The following is a 22,287-nucleotide window of genomic DNA, read 5'->3' as shown; positions in this document are numbered from 1 at the left end:
AATGAAGACAACTAAAATTTTAAGTAGAACAGCTGAAAACATTAGAACTGATTTTTACTTCAACCATCATTTTGATTCCCTTGGAAAGTTCAATTTAATATGAAATTCTTTAAATGGTTCTAAACAGATATTACACAATCCTTATCTTTCAGTAGCAACCTCGTTTCATAGTCACTAGAAAACTTTTTCAGTGAATTTATAAATGTTAAGCCACTGGCAAGTCAGTAAAGAAGTCATATGCTTAAAGTTTCCTCTCATATACATATTGAAGGGAAGTTCTCACATAGTGAAGTAATATATTTAGGCAATTAATGAATACACCACTGCAGCTTGTGGATATCACTATATTATGAAGTCTTTACATTAGGGAATGTGGAGAATGAGTATGTGAGTAATAAGAGTGTTATTCAATACAGTCCATCCAATCCTCTGGCTATCTGTAGCCAGCCTTCAAAAAGATAGACTGTGAACATGCCAATTACCTTGGAAAATGCACATTCTTCTCCATCTTCTGCCAGCTTTAAATTTTGTTTCCTTATACTAGCCAAACTACAAATTATAATAGCCAAACTACCTGAACATGTTGGTTGATACCTCTTCTTTTTCCCAGTATCATTGTATTACATGCCGTTTCCCACAGGACATGCAGGATTGATCCTTCTTTGGATTTTTCAAATGCTCTTCTTAACAAGTTAGTGTTTTGTGCCCTTTAGTAAATTGCCCATTGCTCTAGGAAGTTTATTATAGATCGATTTCACATCTTGTGGCTGAGTTTTCCCCCTTATTCAAAGCTGAATCACTGCTCAAATAAGTTCTCTTCCATTTGCTACCAGAAAAAGCTAGAGTCATTCTGATAACTCCTTAGATGATACAGACACTGCAGTATAAAGTGCTTTCTTAGCACCTGGGGTATCTTTGTAGATCCTTCTTGAAGGTTTGTTTCTTTTTGCTGTTCTATGAACAAATATGGATATATTTCCCAGAAATTCAAACATAATCCACCAAATCGCCTTCTCCTGCATTTACAGTTCTTTCAACCTAAACCTCATTTCCTCCCTTGTAATGTATTAAAAATTGCATCAGGAAACTTTAAGTTGGATTTTTCAGCCTGTGACTGCAAAGAGCACATTTAGTGAGCTGAGAAGAAAATTTCCTGTTTCCAACACTGGTTTTCCAAATCACGACAAACACAAATACTTATGAGTAAATAGTCTGCTGGCCTGCTACCAGTTTTTCTGATTCCTAATGAATTTTGCGATCCTTATTTCTAAGAAACTTATCAAACTGGCAATTCTATTTCTAGTTATTCTATTTCTACTGTACACAATTTATTTTTTTTTTTACATATTAGCCCAAGAGAGGTCATCTTTTAAGGGGACTTTTTTTTCCCAACCTGACTTTGTAGATGGCATAACATGACTATGTGGTTAATTTTCCATTGTGAGGGAATAAGTTACTCCAGAAAATCAAAAGTCCAGATGAAATGGAAATGAAAAAAAAATGGCACATGATTTACACGTCACTTTGGTCTACTTGGGCATGTTATCTCTATAAAAGTTGAGCAGCCTTTACAGATGTGTTCATGTCTCTGTTTTAGCAGAGCTGCCCTTAAACTATGGTGATTTTCTCTCCAGGCTACTGTGGGTGACCTATATATCTTACTTCCTCAGTATGGTTTTTCATGCACTTTATTGTTCTCCAGTTTCGTGATCACCCTTCACCCTCACACTGTGAAATTCATTAGTTTGATGCTGACTGCCCAGTCATCATCTGTACAAGCTGATCAGCTGCATGGCATTTCCAGGGTCACAGACAACCCCATCATGTTTTTGTTTTAGATTATGCTATGCATGATCATATTATACCATATGCTATATTAAGCTTGGATTGTGTTACAGATCATGTATTTAGCTTGTTATTGGCCACATTTATCTAGACTAGCAAGCATGATTGATATGACAACATAATAGCTATGATCTTCTTTTCTGTGTATTGCAGCTTTCCATTTCTGAGAGTTTGTTTTCTCTGCTATGTTTTGAAGCACATAAATTTAGGGCAGAGTCTCAGAAACAACAACAAAAAAAATGAATGCTAAATTAGAATAACTTGAGTGGAAAAATATAACTGCTGCTTGCAAATGGAGAGGTTATTAAGAATTCTCATTACAAAAATGAGGTCTAAATGGTGCTAAAATTAGCCATGGAAAATAAAAGAAATGCTGTGTAGATCATGGGAGTGGAGTATGTTTTTTCCGGGTGATTAGATCATGCCCATATTCTCTAAAAAATGGTCTTGCTCTTAGAAAATGTTATTTACTGTAAGAAACAATCTCAGGTCTAATGAGGTTTTTTCATAGCCTAAAACTGCTTATGCATAGAAGTCCACTTAAATCATATGAGCATTATGAAAAGTACAAGGCAATGAAAGATCAGTAGTTATGAAGCCACCTTCCTGAGATTTTTTAAGGAGTACTAGATCTTAATGATGAACCTTTAAGTTCCTTGACCACGATTTCATTAATATCAGCCAGTAATCTGAAGTTTCTTCAATTAGTCTCTCTGAAATAATTAATATATTTTACATAAATAGTCTGAATCCAAAAATCATCTTTCGTAAAATGTTCCATGATCCAGTCCTCCCAAATGCCAACACTCATAAATTCCTTCCTGTTTTAGAAAAAAAAAAAAACCAAAAAATAAAGTCTCTTTTTTCTAATCTGTATTTTTCTTGTTTCGATTTGTGGACATGAATTGTTTATGTATTCATCATAAACATGAATTTAAATTCATGTTCATATGGTAAGCAGGAGAAGAAGTTGAGAGTGATTTCCACACCCCATCTGTACATATAGAGTCATAAAATCATCTATTAACTTAGAATTTGGTTAATAAAATAATCATTATTAGTTTCTAGCAATTCTGTGGATTTCCTCTGCTTTATGAACACATTTTCAGTTGTGGACACCAAATCTGAAGGTAATCAAAATACAAGACACGGTGTCAGATATGGAAGTTGTATAATGTTAGGTTAGTTGGAGCTGTTCAGCCTAGAGAAGAGAAGGCTGTGCTGAGACCATATAGCAGCCTTCCAGTATCTGAAGGGGGCCTGTAAGGGTGCTGGAGAGGGATTATTCATCAGGGACTCTAGTGACAGGACAAGGGGTAACGGGTTCAAACTTAAACAGGGGAAGTTCAGGTTGGAAATAAGGGAGACATTCTTTGCAGTTAGGGTGGTAAGGCACTGGCACAGGTTGCCCAAAGAAGTTGTGAATGCTCCATACTTGGCAGTGTTAAAGGCCAGGTTAGTGTGAAGTGTCCCTGCCCATGTCAGGGAGTTTGGAACTTGATAATCTTAAGGTCCTTTCCAACCCCAATTATTCTATGATTCTATGATTTATGTGTTCAAGTGTTACATTAATGTCTCAGATTTTATTCTTGGACTTTTTTTTTGTCTGTTGATGAGAAACATTGAAATTTGCCAGTCATTTTCAGAAATGTTCAAGTACAATTAGCAATCTTAGCCCTAAGTATAGAACCCTGAACTTTGTTATATAGATACATATGCTTTGTAAGAAATTTCTTAATCAATACTAATGGCCTAGTTTTATTATTTACCACTATAAGTCTTATTATTTACCACTATAAGTCTTATTATTTGCCAGCTTGGCCACAAATAATTGTATGGCTTCTCTCAGATAGTTGCCAAAATATTATAATTAAGAATTAATCTTTCCTTGAAAGTTATACACTTTCTTTCTTTTACATTTATTTTTAGAGATGTGGTGGCCTAGTTTTAATTCATTTACAATTTAATCCATGCCCCATTAATTTTATATTATATTAATTTTGCGTAGGAAGTAAAATCACACAGTTGCTGTGGCATATTATATTAAAACTAGTGCTTTTATCAGCCACTTTAAAAATAAAAAAATATACCATGTTATTTTGACAAGACCTGATTGATATCAATAAAATTATTATCGTATTTTAGTTTTTTAATTAATTGAGCTTCATACCAATTGTTCTATCCCTCTCCCTATAACTGATGTTATGATGACAGAATTATAATTACTTGAGTCACTATGTAGCCTTTTAAAATATTGGAAGAAAATGGACTTCCTTCAACTCCTCTGGAATTTCCTCAGTATTCCAAGATTTATTATGAGGTAACATTAGCTTCCAAAAAGTTTCTCTTTCAGCTGTTTAAAAATTTTAGTTGAAAAAGTCTAAGATAATTATCCATTATTTGGGGGTGGGGAAACATGGCTGCCCTAGGAAGTCCTCAAACTTTCCAAGAGTTCTTGAATTTGAAAAATCTTGTGCATTAATTATATATTTTTCCACTGGGGCTTTATTTTTAGAACTATTTCCATAATACTGGCAGTTAACAAATGATTTCCTAATAAATTAGCTTTGCTTTTTAAATTCCGATTTTCTCCTTAATTTAGAATTTCTACTTAGTATAGATCTTAGCTATAAATTAGGGTGTTGGTGCCTAACTAGGTCTAACGTACCACATCGTTCACAAAACCTTGACTCCTGCAATGAGTGTCCCTGCTGAGTGAATTGCAATAAGCTTACAAACTAAGACTGAGAATTTTGTAGGGTCTGCTTGTCAAATCTCACCAAATGCCACAGAATTTTGCTGTAGCTCTTCCTACATTGTCTTCATTTCCCCACACAGCTGAAAAATAAGTTGAACTTGTAAAGCTGTTGTTGGTTGTGCTGGTATGTTTATAGAAAAGGTATTTCCCAAAAGAAGAGGTCATGCTTCTAGCAAAAGTATAACTTAAATTTTGTCAGCACATGGAATATTTCCTTCATTTCATGTAGAGTAGCCATAAGTGTGGCTGTGATAGAATAATACTATAGTCTTAAAAATCAGATTTTAAATTCCTCTACACTATCAGTTAAAGAAAACTTTAATTTCCACAGATGACACAAAGCTATTTTAAATGTAAACTGAAATGAATGGAAAATCCCAACTGATATACATAGATTTTACTTTTATTTTCCTGGTTATACATATGCAAATCCTGAAATTTCTGTTGTGCATGGCATGTGCTATTCCTGATTCTATTTTCAATAGTAATCTTTTATATTTTGAGGTTGGTATATAGCAGAGAGATTGTTTTGCAAAGCTCCAGAAGTTCAGTAAAGAGTCTGTTGTGCCACTGTGTTTGATATTTTTTCAGGCTCAGGAAGCACCTAACACTGTTCCTACAGGGCACATGTTCTCCCTTACGCATTGTATTGAGTGTGAAAAAAGGTACTGCAAAGCTCCTAGTGTTGCACTGCACTCTCAGCAATGAAATGTCTACTAGATCAACTGGTATGTGATCCTAATGTCTTTGGTACAGTGAAACAGACTTATAGATAACAGCTCTACCCCAGATTCCTTCCCTCCCCCATCTTGTCCACTTAAAATCTTAGGTGTAAACCTTCCATTTAGAGAATATTCATCCTTATAGAGTTTGCTGCAAATTTCTGTGTTACTTGCTTGAAACTACATTCAGTTTCCTTAATTGTGGTTTTATCCAGTGGATATAAAATATTTATGATTTTATTGGGACATAAAGTGATTATAACACTCATTTTGTACAGATATGAATCATCTCTCAAGTACTGTCAATGTCTAAATTGAATTTGGAGATACAGCAGATATTAAGAATACATTATTTTTTTATAACTACTGGGCAATAGTGAAAAAAAAATGCGACAAGGCGTTAAACATTTTGGTTGTGGGTAATGAGAATTGTTTCTGTGTAATACATTAGGAGGTGAGGGGAACACCAACAAGATTATAAAAAATGTATCTAAGGGCTGACTTTCCTGTTGCTTTTAACACCACCACAAACTATCCAATTAATAAATATTGCCTTGTTCTGAGAGAAAAAAGTACTCAGAATAGGGGAGATGTGGCTTCCTTTTTGAATATAAGTATCTGAGCTATATCACTAAGCTGAGAACTGGAGGCTCCCAAGGAGTATTAACTGTCCTATACACTGCCCCTGAAAAGGACAGGAATTGTCACCCACAGCCAAAAAGCAGCACATGACTTACCCATCCTAGGGGGAATCTCTGGAGGACAAACCCTCTGTCATATTCTCTTCAGCTGGAGGTAAATGAAAGACAGGGCCTGATCAGAGTATACCAAGCCTGATGGAAAGACTCCAAATTGTCTTTCGATCAAATCTTTTATGTCCAGAATGATATTTAGGCTCCATTCAACAGTGCTAAATGCAATTTTGAAAAGAACATAAGTGTGGGTTTCCACGAGCTAAGGACAACCTTCTGGTAGTGTCTTGATCTTGATAACATTACTGGTGTCAAATGAGGCTGTTGCTGTACTGATGTATCACCCTCCTCACAGCTTGATTTAGCCACTTGGGTGAAGCAAGTAAGGTGTGACTAGTAGTATCGAAAGAAAAGTTGTGAAGCATTGACTGGTCTGTTTTTATTTTTCCTCTTTCTTTGATTTTCTTGGTTTACTTTTTTCTTTTTTCCTTTTTTTTTTCCCTAATGGGGAAAAATAACTAAGCTCATACCTTGATCAGATAATTTAATATATAAAATGGAAAGACAGGAATTTTCATTAGTCTATTCTATTCAGATACATAGAACTAAGGAAACAGCATTAAAACTGAAACAGCTGGAATCCTGTTATTTCTTTGAACTTGTGAGAGACAATTTTTTTCTGAGACTTTAAATACTGAATTTCTCAAATTATCAGAAGAAAAAGAGAAGAGGGACTCATTCACTGTGAAACTGTCAATATGCTTGATTTTCTAATTTTTATTTCTATTTTTATTACAGCAATTACATTCACTTTGTATATTTGCTGCCTTGACGTGCTGAGGGAACAATTTGACAATGTAATGGATTTTGAGAAAACCTAAACATTTCAGTACTCTTTTTTTCTTATATGAACTTTTATACTTTCTCTACAGTCTCCCAAGCATAATTATTTAACATAATTACAAAACTTCCCAAACATTACTTTTTACAGATAGATGATCTACTAAAGTCACTCTGATTCTGTTTATTTGTTTAATAATAAATGCACTTTTTATTGTACTTTTTGTGCAAGAAAGTAGAAGGTATTTTGAATCAAAATGAACTCAAGGTTATTCTGGCAGGAAAACGGTATATGTAGTTTTAATTATGTACTTTACCAGTTAAGAAGAAATCTCTTAACAAGTAAGAAGTAATTGCAATATTTCAGTGCAGCCACAGTTAGTCCTATTTGAGAAAAAAGGCTGACCCAATGAACAGATAACTAAGATCAGCAATAGACACAGAACCTTATGCTTCAACAACCATAGAGTCAGAGAATCATAGAATAGTTAAGGTTGGAAAGCACCTTAAGATCATCTAGTTCCAACCCCCTTCCATGGGCAGGAACACTTCACACTAAACCATGTCACCCAAGGCTTTGTCCAACCTGGCCTTGAACACCACTAGGGATGGAGTATTCACAACATCCTCGGGCAACCCATGCCAATGTCTCACCATCCTAACAGTAAAAAACTTCCTCCTTATATCTAACCTGAACTTCCCCTGTTTAAGTTTTAACCCGTTACCCCTTATCCTATTACTACAGTCCCTAAGGAAGAGTCTCTCCCCAGCATCCTTATAGGCCCCCTTCAGATACTGGAAGGCTGCTATGAGGTCTTCATGCAGCCTTCTTTGCTCCAGGCTGAACATCTCCAACTTTCTCAGCCTGTCTTCATATGGGAGGTGCTCCAATATCATCCTTGTGGCCCTCCTCTGGGCTTGTTCCAACAGTTCCATGTCCTTTTTATGTTGAGGACACCAGAACTGCACACAATACTCCAAGTGAGGTCTCACAAGAGCAGAGTAGAGGGCAAGATAATGCTCCTTTTGATGCAGCCCAGGATACAGTTGGCTTCCTGGGGTGCGAGTGCACCCTGAAGCTGGCTCACATTAAGTTTCTCATCGACCAACACCCCAAGTCCTTCTCTGCAGGGCTGCTCTGAATCTCTTCTCTAGATGTGCATAGTTACAGTGGTAAAATGTGATGTAACATAAGAGGAAGAACAAATTGCCATCCAAGCACAAGGCAAAATTGTCCATTCCAGAGAAATCTAACTGCCCACGTTTTGGCCCTGTGTAATTCCCTGTGAAGGTTCAGCAGAGAAATAATGGAGCTCTCTTTATAGGTAAATGTATTATGTACATGCAAGGGGAGAAGGTGGAATATAAATGAGCATACTTCTTCTCCCCATCACCTGCTGTCAGCAACAAGGTTCTGGCAAAATGGATGTTTAGCATGATTTAGCAGCATCAGGATGTAGGGACTGACCTGATTATAGTAGCAACTCTCAGGCCTCAGCACTTTGTTAATCATGTAAAAGCTTTAAGATGACTTGGGAGCTAAAATTTAAGCTTCAGGGTTTGAAAGCTCTGACGAGATTATCTTAGCTGCGGGACTGAGACCAAGCATGCAAATTGGAGAGGGACAAGCACCAGACCTACTGTTTAGAACAAAGATAGAATAAACAGGACTGGGAAAACATGCTGTAGTGAGGTGGATGTGCAGTGCAGAGCTGAGATTCACACCTGCAGGGGACATCCACTAAGCAGCATTCTTACTGGAACTGGGGCTGGGATATATACGGTTCCTGTCAAATGCTACCCAAGCCTCTTCCTCAGCAAAAATGTATCACTGCCATGTGAGTTCCAGTACAAGTTTGCTGCTCAAACGAAGCAACTTCTAATAACTGGATATCCATTTTATCTATTTGTTTTTCTTTTTCTTTCCAACTGCACAGGCCAAAACTTGAATAATCACACTTTTTTTTCAGGCTGATGTTCAAGTATACACTGGTATATCACCATATTTCCTCTAATGTTCCTCAGGCACTTAGGTAATTATTGTGTTCTCAGGTAGGTGCTACTAGAGGGTGTAAATAGGAGAAAAGGGGCTAAGAAAAAGCTTACTTAAACATAGGTCTGGCTGTGCTAAGGCAGAACTGAGCTAATCACTGCTCAACATTATTTTGTGCAGAGCTAGTACAATGAAGCATCAGCGTTATCTTGGAGCTTAAGATGTTACTACGGCATTAAGTAAAATACAATTACATTACTGTAATAGCATCATTTTTCTAATGGCTTTTAACCTATGATATCACTGAAGAATTTCCAAGACACGTATTTCATACTTTAGCTCGTTGAGATATTTGTTGTTACAACCTCCACATTGAGTTTTACATGCTGGGAACAAGGCATTTTAAGAGAGAGGCTCTCATTTTCTTCCTTCAAACAGGGAGACAGATTTGTTAACAACTTGAGCATATAAGCATTTATTATCACGGTATTAGATGAACTTGGAATACTTCCTTGAAAGAGAACTAATTTATTTTTCTACTAAAAGGAGCTTTCAGTTAATCACTTTTTCTGATCTACACACCAATCTACCCAGAATTCTAACTTGTTTAGTCCTTTTAATCTAAGCAGGATATTGTACAAGTAATTATTGTCCACATGATACAAATTGCCAATTTTAAACACTTTTGAGCTATTGCAGAGATGTGACAGTAACTCAGAATTGTGTGACTGCTGCCACCCACCTAAGCTAAGTCTCTATTTCTGACAGCACTGTGCTCCCTCACTGCCTGGGAAGGACGTGTAATATTCATCTGATATCTGAGGCAAACGATATTTTCACAGGGAGTACTCTGTAATGCTCAGGATCTTACATCCTTCTCATCAACTCAGATAGTGTTTTTCTGTTTCAGTGTATTCTAATGTGAAGAACTAATCTTTCATTTGTTATCTGTAAAAGAAAACTGAATTATGGAATTTTAATGTGATATAATGAATGTATATAGAAAGTCTTGTGGAAAATATGATCTGGAAAAACCATTAGTGTGTCTAATTAAAAAAAAAAGCTTAATCACTGAATAATATTCACTTCATCCATTTGTATCTACATACTGCAACTATGCACATTTTTAAAGGGATGAAAAGACTAATTTTTCCACGATTGTGTTATGAGCTATGTGTATGATCTGAGCTATGTGTAAATAACCGGGCAACTTGCCATAGTTATGATATGCATAGTTATGATATGTCACGGCTGACTGCAGCCTTGACATTTTACTGTACCTGCTTTTAGCATTCTGCTTATAGAAAGCTATAAACTGGTAGCAAAGAAAGGGTAAACTGACAGAATAACCTCAATTACAGCTCTAAAGAAAAAATTACTTCAAGAAAGCCATTTTGGAAAACCATTTCAAAGGAACAGAAGAGGCACAAAAATGATAACTTTTTGCTCTGTGCTTTACAGTATAACTGCCTACTATTTCATTCTGTTCAATTCTGTTGGTTTGTTTGTGTATTTCTTAGACTGAGCCTATTTTTTCAGCATGAAACAGCAAACAAGGAAAAATGGCAAAAGAGTAAGTACAAATAAGTGAATACTCCACCTTTAAAAGTTGCCTTTTTTATGGGAATTTAGTTGTAGGCTTTAATGCAGAACAGAGCTAAAGGGCACAGCTCCCTTTTACAGTCTGAAATAGGAGCTGAAGTGAACCATTGTTACTGAAAATTAACTTCCAGTAAGATATCTCTCCACATCACTCTAATTAGGTACTACTTTTAATAATAAACTTTACCAAAAGATGCCCTTATTTTTTTATTTTTCTTTTCCTAGTTGCATTATTTAATGTGGACAATATTGTTGACATTGTATAATGTGGAAAATAATGCATTATTTAAGGCAGTTGCATTTTTTTTCTTTCTTTTTCTCTTTTGTTTTCTCTCTCTGTGTTACATGTGCACACATTCTCACTCATAGTCTTTTGAAAGAATGCTGGAGCATTTAAGCAATGCCTAAATGATGTTACTAGTTATTACTTCTGCAATAATAACATGCAACAAGTCTATCAATAATACATAGTGCCATACACTGTGGAATCAGAATAAGATGTTTTCTGTACCTCCAAGACTTTACAATTTAAGTAAATAATTTCTGAGGGAATATATATACTTTTTTTTTTTTTTTTCTGAAAACAGCTGCATGCAACAAGACACTTTGGACAATGTCTTTCTTTCAGCTAAGATTTATAGTTAAGGTAGGTTTTCAGACAAAAAATCCCAATCATACAGATTGTAAGATTACATTTGAAGAAACAGATTGTGATCAATTTGAATGTAATAGCTGGAAAAATTAACCAGAAATTAAATATGAAGTCAATACTAGGATATTTTCCATATATTTGTAAAGAGGAAGTAGCTACTGGCAGCTATGGAATCTATAGACTAGTCATCTAGGTTTAGCTGAGAATTAAAATGTGCATAAAACAGGCTAGGGAGAGTTGAACCACCTGGAAAGCCTCAACTACATTTTGCAGTGCTAGTGTATACACGGCACTCACCAGTCTTAATGAAGGATTCCCATGCAAACCAGTTTTTGCTACAGTAAGATTAAAAGCAGCTCTTAGATAGGAATTTAACTGTAATTTTAAGAACAGTTAATGAAAAACATGATAGGATCTTGAACGGGTTATGGAGAACATTCAAAAGTTTCATGTTAAGATGAAAATGGCAGCACCAGAGGGCAGAACATTTCTACTTCATAATAATTTAGCTTCTGATGCATTTAAATAAGATTAGAAGAGGTGTAATCAGATAATAGAAGGAATTATTCATTGACTGCACTTAGAAGAATGTAATTTTTTTCCCTAATATGTCTATACACAACATAACTTGTTTTTAAGATAAAAATGAAGCAAACGTAAAAATATTATGAAAGACCATGCCTTTTATGTGACTATTACTAAATGACAGACAATGTATTTGCATAATGCTGTGCCCCACGCTGCTGTTATGATTATATTTTCCTAGATCTGAATAAAACACTAATTTTCCACAGCTGGGCATTTAGAAATACAGTTTGACACTGCCCAAGACTTTTGTTTTAACAACACATACTTTTTCTCCCTCTGATTTGGAGATGTCACACAAGATCAAAGACAAAATTAACTACTTGATGCTAGCCTGTGCCTTTTCATGTTTTTGACTTGCTTCCTAGTCTCCCTGGCAGCCCTTACTGTTCATAGTTCAAGGACTGCACGAGTGAGTGATTCTAAAACAGGAGTCACTAATCCAGGAGCTGGAGAAGATGTGCATCACATTAGCAAAGTCTTAAGAGTCAATGTCAGATTTGTCTCTGGTTAAGCTGATTGAATATTTTCAAATAACTCAGCCTAAGTAATGACCTAAGGGAGAGGCTGTGAGACTCCATTGCTCTTATCATTTTAGTCTCTACTCCAGATTAGGGAAAAGTCATCAGGTATTAGCCAATAATCTTTAAATTGCTGTATAATGCATCTCTGTTTGAGGCTGAGTTGTTTTAAAAACTGGTTTAAGCCCTTTTGGTGTGTTTAATTAAAAATGTTCTCCTTCTAGCTAAACATTATTCAGAAGAGCAGGACCCTCAGGAAAGAAATTTTATCCTGCATACTGAAAATTCTATAATGATTTTTGAAGTAGCAAACACTTCATATTGTCTTCAGCAGTATACAAATGCATTCCTGTTACATTCAAGAACGTACATAGCATTCCAAAATTAAATATACCTGCTAGCAAAGTCAAAGTTATTATTACAGCATGTTTTATTTCTAAACACTTTTCAAATATGAAAATATTTGTTTTGTTGTAACAAACAAAACTTTCCCAGATCTGGTGTATCAGCGATCTTCAGAATCTACTTGTACAGCTGGAAAGGTAAAAAAAAAAAAAAAAAAAAAGGAAAGGAATTGTTTTAAAAAACTTATTATTTTTTTTAAGAAATTGTGTTTAAAAGAATTAAGTAGGGAAAGCATATTTTGTTTTTCAAATCTGGTCTCATAGTGTTTATTTTGTAGATGTTCACAGAATCATAGAATAGTTAGGGATGGAAAGGACCTTAAGATCATATAGTTCCAAGGTCCCTATCAAGGGCAGGGACAACTCACACTAAACCATGCCACCCAAGGCTTTGTCCAACCTGGCCTTGAACACTGCCAGAGATGGAGCATTCACAACATCCCTGGGCAACACATTCCAGTGAATCACCACCCTAACAGGAAAGAATTTCTTCCTTATATCCAATCTAAACCTCTGCTGTTTAAGTTTTAAAATGGTATCCCTTGTCCTATCGCTACAGTCCCCAGTGAAGAGTCCCTCCCCAGCATCCCTGTAGGCCCCCTTCAGATACCGGAAGGCTGCTATGAGGTCTTCACGTAGCCTTCTTTTCTCCAGGCTGAGCAGCCCCAACTTTCTCAGCTTGTCTTCATACAGGACGTGCTACAGTCCCCTGATCATCCTCGTGGACCTCCTCTGGACTTGTTCCAACCGTTCCATGTCCTTTTTATGTTGAGGACATCAGAACTGCACACAATACTCTGAGAGAGGTCTCACAAGAGCAGAGTAGAGGGGCAGGATCACCTCCTTTGACCTGCTGGTCATGCTCCTTTTGGTGCAGCCCAGAATACGGTTGGCTTTCTGTGCTGCAACTGCACACTGCCAGCTGATGTTCATTTTGTCATCGACCAACACCCCCAAGTCCTCCACAAGGCTGTTCTGAATCTCTTCTTTGACCATCCTGTAGCAATGCCTAGGATTGTTCTGACCCAGGTGTAGGACCTTGTACTTGGCATGGTTAAACTTCATGAGGTTGGCATCAGCCCACCTCACAAGTGTGTCAAGGTCCCTCTGGATGGCATTCCTTCCCTCCAGCATATCAACTGAACCACAGAGCTTTCTGTCAATCGGCAAAATTGCTGAGGGTGCACTCAATCCCACTGCCCATGTCACCAACAAAGATGTTAAACAAGACCAGTCCCAACACCGATCCCTGAGGGACACCACTCATTACTGATCTCCAGCCAAACATTGAATCGTTGACCACAACTCTTTGAGTGCGACCATCCAGCCACTTCTTTATTCACTGAGTGGTCCACCTATCAAATTTATGTCTCTTCCATTTAGAGACAAGGATGTTGTGTGGTACAGTGTCAAACACTTTGCAAAAGTCCAGGTAGATGACGTCAACTGCTCCACCCCTGTCCATCACTTTTGTAGCCCCGTCATAGAAGGTCACTAAACTGGTCAGGCAGGATTTCCCCCTAGTAAAGCCATGCTGGCTGTCACCAAGCACCTTGTTGTTTTTCTTGTGCCCTAGCATGCCTTCAAGGAGAATCTGCTCCAAGATTTTGTCAGGCACAGAGTTGAAACTGACTGGTTTCTAATTCCCTGGGTCATCCATTTTCCTTTCTTGAAAATGGGAGTTACATTTCCCTTCTTCCAGTTGTTGGGAACTTCACCTGTCTGCCATGATTTTTCAAAGATGATGGCCAGTGGCTTTGCAACTTCATTCGCCAGCTCCTTCAGGACCCGCGGATGGATTTCTTCAGGTCCCATGGACTTGTGTACGTTCAGGTTTTTAAGAAGATCTCGAACCAGATCCTCATGTACAGTGGGCCCAAGGTCTAGGTTTTTACAGTCCCTACATCCGCCTTCCAAGACTTGGGTGGTGCGGTCAGAGCCTTTGCCAGTGAAGACCAAGGCAAAGAAGTCACTCAGAACCTCAGCCTTCTCCAAATCCTGTGTAGCCAGTTCTCCTGATAGGTTCCGGAGGGGGCCTACGTTATCCCTACTCTGTGTTTTAGCTGCTACACACCTATAGAATCTCTTCTTGTTATCCTTAACATCCCTATCGAAGTTTAATTCTAACTGGGCCTAAGCTTCCCTGACCTGGTCCCTAGCTTCCTAGACAACATCCCTGTATTGTTCCCAGGCCACCTGTCCTTGCTTCTACCTTTTATAAGCCTCTTTTTTCCTGTGAATTTTTCCCAGCAGCTCCTTATCCATCCAAGGAGGTCTCCTGGCCCTCCTGCTGCACTTCCTTCTAGTTGGGATGCAACACTCCTGAGCTTGTAGCAGGTGATCCTTGAATATCAATCAGCAGTCCTGGTTCCCCTGCCCTCTAGGGCTATATCCCATGGAGCCTTACTAAGCATGTTCCGGAAGAGGCCAATGTCTGCTCTCTTGAAGCCCACGGCAGTGAGCTTACTGCATGCTCTTCTCACTGTCCTGAGGATCTTGAATTCTACCATATTGTGATCGCTCCATCCAAGGCTAGAAAGTGAATTTATTAATCAAGCAGTCTCCTCCCACTTGTGATTATAGTTAGGTCTGAATGTTTTGTTTATACCTGTTGAATAAAAATGTCATATAAATAAATATTCTTATGAAAAATCTAACCCTAATAGTAGTTAAATCTTCAGTTTTACCCCGCTTTATGCAATAACTCAATAATTTGAGTTATCAAACTTTTTAGATGAACAGATCTTATACTCTGGAGTCCATTGACTTCAAATAGAACCTTTCAAATTGAGCCCAAGACATAATGATATATTCAGAAAGAATATAAATAGTAGGCTAGTCATTCCTCAGTGAATACTGTGAATAATTTAACATGCACCTATTACTATTAAATTTGACCCATATATTATCTCTCAGGTATCAATCAGAAAGAAAAATATTCGTTTCATTAAATTTCATTATAAACACTATATTTCTATTTCTTACTCCACTTTAGAGGAGTAATCCATAGAAGACAAAGAGATTTTAAAAGTCAGCACTGATTTGTCAATATCACATTTCCACTTTTTTTATCAGCTGCAAAGAGAATGGTCATTAAAAATAGGGCATGCTGAAAAAAAAAATCACAAGTGATATCCTGAACACACATTATGACATTATGATTATCACGCTTTTTCCTTCTTAAAAATATGACAACTTTTATAACCTATAATACAGGGGAATATTCCCCGACTTTACATTTACTTCTTGAGGAACATTTCTCTTGAATGAGACCTCAATTGAAAATTCAATCCTAATTTTGGTTTATCCATCACCTTTTAATTCTGGACATAGTAAACAGGCACCCATAAGATATTAGCTGCGTGGAAATGAATGCAGCATTATAGAATGCAAGCCTATTAACAGGAAAATTGCAACAATTAATAATTTGATATAACAGTACTACAATTGCAACAATAGTTTTAGAAAAGAACATCTCAAGTAGATTTGAATATAAAAGTAGATTTGTAGTAAAAATTTATATGGCATGTTAAGTATTATCAAGAAATTCGATCTTAAGAAATATACGCTGGTGGGAGATCTAGGAAGATACTATTGCTTGTTTTGAAGATCAAAAACCTTATTTTGTGCTGTTATTGTGAATTAACACTGACTATACTACAATTGAGTCAATGTATAATATGAGAGGATTTGCCCAAATTTAAATAATAATAGAAGCAATAGTGATAATAGTGCTAGTAATAATTATAATGATGGCAATAATAACAACAAAAAAACCCAAACTGCAATAACAAGTGATCTTAGATGATTCTTGAAATCAAAATAATCTTGGAAACCTTTCCAAGGATGCTTAAAAAGTACCTTCTCTTATATATTTAATTTATTTTTTTATATGTTGGGCTCCTGTTTAAAAAGTATTTTCCTTTTGTAGATAATTTTCCTGAATAAGGTCACAGGACCCTGTCTGCTCTTATTCAGAACAATAGTGCAATAACATTTTGGATAACTAGAGCTTTTACAACACTGTGGAAAAATAAATGAAAAGATAAAACTCATAGCAAGTCCTAAAAGGCATTTTTGAAAGGGTCAGGACCTAAAAAATATTATAACGACTCATTATATTTGTCAGGATACTTTCTCTTGCTCTTTTGCTCTCCTTGTGGGTCCTATTTCTGCTCTTATGGTGAGAAAGGATGGTCAAAACTAAGAAAATATCACAGTTCAGTAAATGGAGAAATGCTTGCTAATGACATTAGGCTGTTTCTAAAGCTGTTAACTTTGATTACCACAGAGGAGTTTTTGATTTTTACCCACAGAAGGGTAATATAACTCAGAAGTATTTTAGTCAATTGTTCCCAGCTTCTTTTTTGGATGTGGATCAATAGAATTAAATACAATGAACACAAGTTACAACATAGAAATTCTGATAAGGTATAAGCAAATGTCTGTCACTGTAAATGTGGTCAAATACTAGTATAAATTGTCTAAAGATACTCTGGAATCTGCAATCTCCATTCCTGGACCAGCTGAGGTTTACAGAAATGCAGCTGGTTTAACCTGTTACCTGATTTACAATCCCCTTTTCTCTACGTTCTTGGGGATTATTTCAATTAAAAACTCCTCATTTATGATTGCTATCATCCCCATCTGTTTGTAGCCTTTTGATTTGCTGTTTTGTTCTGTTGCCTTGTAATTACCCCATGAATGTTTGGAGGCCATCATGACCACTGTGTGTTACTTTGCTACTTTCTTTCACCACCATCACTCTATTAGCCAAGATCAGTATATTAATATAGAAAAAATCCAGTGATCCAGTATAAGAATAAATACAGTACAGTGTTGAACAAAGTATTACACATTTCTATCCCTAGATAATCACATAACATACCCCTCCCTCATTTCCTGTAACATGCCTGGTTGGCTTTAAGATAATTTCCAGAGAGTGAGAGACATCTTCCTTACAAAGTGCAACACCAGGGAGCCATCCTTGCTATTAATAGCAAAGAATGCTTTAGCAATGCTTTTCATTTCTGAAGTGATTACATCTTAAATCCTAGTGCAGGACAAATAAACTCAGTTACCACCTTTGATGTTGTTAGTCATCAATGGACTTAGTGTTCAAGGTCTATGATCCACAAACTGTTACTGCGCTAATCACTCACATAAATGTAATACACAACAGTAAAAAATAAACAAAGCTGGTTTCGAGCTTATAATGATAAGCACTCAAGAATTAAATAACATCAAAATTAAAAATGTCTGCACCTAATTTGCATCCAAACACTTCTTTGTGCAAATTCATTAACATGCTGTCTTTAATTACATGGTGATACACTGCTTCTTCTGTAAGACTTTCATTAAGTAGAAATTGATGAGGGAGCTTGCTTGTTTAGCAAACTTTAAGCAGAAAATCTCCACAAACACAAGCAAACAAATTTTAAGAGTTTTCTGTCATAAAAATAATTTAATTCTGCAGAGGTCCTAAGTCCATGAAAGTTCCAAGTGAAAGAAAAATAATCAAAACAACAAAAAAGCAATATAACTACAGTTAATTTTATCAGTACAGAAGAAGTGATTTCAGTGTGCTTCAGAATTAAAATTTATTTACAGATGAGCCTGGAAAACAAGGTCAGTAGTTGCTGGAAAGCTTTTATTTCTTGTAGAATTTTTTTCCACTTCTTAAATACATAAACTATATTAATTCAGGTTTGCTCTTCTGGTGTTCATGGAAAGAATGATACCTTCATATTTAAAATTATACTATTTGTACTAAAATCCTCAAAGCCTAAATTAGGAGTCTCTTACATACTTCATGGCACCTTCTGAAGGTTTTTAAAGATGTACATGTTACACCATGTTCATCAAGGTCCATTTTCTCTCATACTACAAATGGACAAGTCCTGTCATCATTATTAAAGGATGCAGTAGGAAACATAACCAGACAACTTGTAGTCTTTTCCAATCAGTTCCCAGTGGGGTACAGTCAGTTTGAGTGAGAAATTGTCTAGCTGTTCTGTATCTAAACTTATAACACTGTATTTTTTGCTATTTTATCAGCAGTGCGAATCAGCATTCCATTTAAAATGTCAGTTTAAAATAAAAATTTAATTTTGACATCTAAAATCATTGTTTGAAATAAAATAGAAAAATTTTACGGATAATTTATGCCATAAAAGTATTTTTATATTTTTATATATAAAAAATGTTTTGTGTTCTAGCATTTTGTTTGATTCCAGACATGAAAAAGAATTTTTTGACTCAAAAAGAAAATATTGTATCTTATTTTTAACACAGATGCAGAATTTTTACTGGTCATTTCTCTATAAATAAGTACCATGTCCACTTTGTCAGATGTCTCCAAATATAAGACAATTTTTATGTAAGATTAATATGTCAGTGAATACATGCAAAGAAAATTCTTACTCTGCTTTTGTGGTTTCTCATCTTCAAATGATCTGACACCAGTACTAATCTGTCAGCATCAGATATTGTATCAACATCTCCAGCACCAGAAAACATGACAATTATTCTGACAGTTTTCACATGACTTTTATTCAGCCACCTCACTGACCAATAAAATTTCCCCCCCTTGCTTGAGAAAACCAAATAAGTGTTGGAGAAAGAGAATTTCTGATGGCATTTCTTTTTAATTTCATAAACTGTTTCCAGAAAAGCTCTTACTGCTTGCAGTTTATTGTTTCTGATATATGGGATTCTTCCACCAGAGAACAAGCTGGTAGTACTATAAAAAAGAAACTTCTCCATAGGTTATCAGTGACATCAGGGCAAGAGATCACTCAGTTACTTACACTTAAGGAAAAAGAATCACTGCAGTTTAGTAAAATCATCTACTGGAAACTCAGGCAGAGTAGAAGCTGTGATTTCTGGGTGCTCTGTCTATTATTCTTTGCATGAGTGTCTCAGCAACCAGTAACTGAAAAGAAAATGTATTGAAAAAAGTGTAGAAGCTTTGATCCCACTGAGCTGTTCTTTTTGTCATGTTTTTAGATCTGATAGAGAAAAGGGATGTGGTTCATCATCTCCACTAATATTTTATTGCAAGGCCACAAGTGTTCATCCAATGTTGTTAAATTCACCTTGTGATGCATATATTCACCTTATAGATGCATAACCAACCCTAAGGACAATTAGCAGCCCCCAGTCAATTGCCCATGAAATCTGCATCTGGCAGCCTCCTGAGTACTGGTGGTACTCTGCTAACTCTGCAGGACTGATCTAGGCTGACATATTTCAAGTTGTCCATGGCACCTAGGGACAAAAAAGAAAAGTTTGCTTGTTTGCTTTTATTTGTGTGTCTATTTTTTTTCCCTATTGGTAAATTAACTCTAAATGTCAAAATTACTTGATCCTAGCTTAAAGTTTAAAAAGTCTATTGAAGATTTGAGAATGGGAAACTAGTCCTTAGGAATGCAGATGGAGTGTTTTCGTGTTTCGCAAGCTGTCAAACTCCATTAAACAACAAAAATTATGTTATTGACCATTAAGATTTGAAAAGGTTTGAAAAGACTTGAGAGACCCCAAAACACAGGGATGGACTCATCAGGTGTCATGGGTGGATTTGCTTCTTCTGTGTCAGAGGTGTGTGGTCTCTGGGATCTTCCTTCCTTATCACTGAAGGTAGGAAGAAATTCTGAACTATTTACAAATGAAATGGAAATGATAGCTTCTTATATAGCCTAGAAAAACATCTGATGTAAGCTTATTTGCAGCACGTAGAGTTAGTATATAACTTGCTTGCTTTCTTGTTTGTTTATTTTTGTTCAGCCAGCTTTAACATTTCCCCTCTTCATGGTTTCTTTTTCCCAGACCTCATTGTTACTTTTTTGTTTGTTCTTGCAGAAGAGTCCAATAAATTTGTTTTTTTTTTCATTATTCCTTTGTTTACTGAATAAAATACTAATAGCTCCATTCATCTTTATGCAGGCTGCTTTGTTTGACATCTGGAGAAGCTGTTGTTGTGATATAAATAATTGCAATATTTGTTAAGTCTGCAAAGTAAAGACCTCAAAAATTAGAAGATGGTAAATTACGCTTGTTTCTTGAAATGGCAATTTGCTGTCTTGTCCATGCATGTTACAAAAGAGTTTTACAGTGATGCTTTCTTAATAAAACTGAATCCATTAACATGTGAAATCAATACTTTTAAATTTATTTAACACAAAATTATTCATGTTGATTCAAATCCATTCCATAGAGAATTACTGACTTATCCCTGGATGGATTAATTGTAATTTCATCAGAATACAGAATATCTCAATATTTCTTAGACATTAAAGACTGCATTCTCATGACAGCATGATAAGATCAATTGGTATTGATTTTATGCAGGGGCCTAGGCAGAAGTTGTACAGTACAAGGCACCCACTTATTTTGTATGGCCTTCATGAAGCATCCGGGTCATGACTTTCCAGAACACTTAGCAATTACATTGTGCAGAACAAATTTTGTGACTGTTATAAATAGAACTTCTACTAAGCAAGTGAATTGTGAAATATTTTGGATGGCATTGTCTAGGTTAAAATGTCAGAGTCTGGGGGGAGTTGTTTCAAAGCAGTGGCTAAAGGCTCTGAACACATCCAAGATAGCACACAAATGTACAATTGTGCTGGACTCTGAAGAAGAAAAAAAAAACAAAAACCATCCTAAAAAAAATAATATGATGCAATGAGTAACTAAAATTGGGATGCACTAGTTTAACTTTGGGTGGAACACTAGCTGATCTTTGTTAAAGAGAATATTTTGCTTTGTGTTGTCATATGAAAAAAATTATGGTTTCCAAATCAATTTATCCAGCTCATGCTTTTGAAATATGTGTCATTTGAAGAGGGGATGAAGAACTTTTAATTCCTTTTAAGAATTAATTACAGCTCCCAGCCTCGAAAATCACTGTTATGTGACATTCTTTCTTGTTTCACTGCATACCCATGAAGAGGGACCAGAGATAATATAAAAAATGCTGTAATCCCAACTTTAATCCCATTGTGCCTCTACTTAATGTCTGGAAAATTTTCTTTGTATATACTTCCGGCAATTGTATTTTGCAGGATATGAATTAATTGTTTTCACTTGGAGAGGTGGGGCAAGTATAACAAATAACAGATTTTTCTAATTTCTGACTGATTTAAATTCTCTAAGGTTTTGTTTTCTGTTACATTCCACATTACATGTTTATGCAAAATGGGTCAATAATAATTTTAAATTCATTCATTACTGGCATTTGAAGGCCTGTTAACTCTGAGATTTGCCCATCAATTTGGATCTTACATGACTCAAGCTCTGACTTTATCTTCAGTGTAATTTTTCTATCCATCTCCTTTTTCTTTATTATTGTTTCTACAGCAGAATAATTTTGTAAAAGTCTTTTTACAGTTTAACTTCTTGAGGAAAGATTGTTTCTAGACACACTGTCAATGCATTAGGTTTAATGAAGACTTTAGCAGCAATGATGCGATGTCCTTGTTATTTCCCTTATCATTATTATTATGCTTGTCGATAATGAAAATGAACATGAGCTGTCAGAGTGTGCTTGCGGCCCAGAAAGCCAACCGTATTCTGGGCTGCACCAAAAGAAGTGTGACCAGCAGGTCGAAGGAGGTGATCCTGCCCCTCTACTCTGCTCTCGTGAGACCTCTCTTGGAGTATTGTGTGCAGT

This window comes from Melopsittacus undulatus, chromosome 3 (genome assembly GCF_012275295.1).
Source record: "Melopsittacus undulatus isolate bMelUnd1 chromosome 3, bMelUnd1.mat.Z, whole genome shotgun sequence".
In the NCBI taxonomy this organism is placed as follows: domain Eukaryota; kingdom Metazoa; phylum Chordata; class Aves; order Psittaciformes; family Psittaculidae; genus Melopsittacus; species Melopsittacus undulatus.
Note: the sequence above shows the minus strand (reverse complement) of the source record.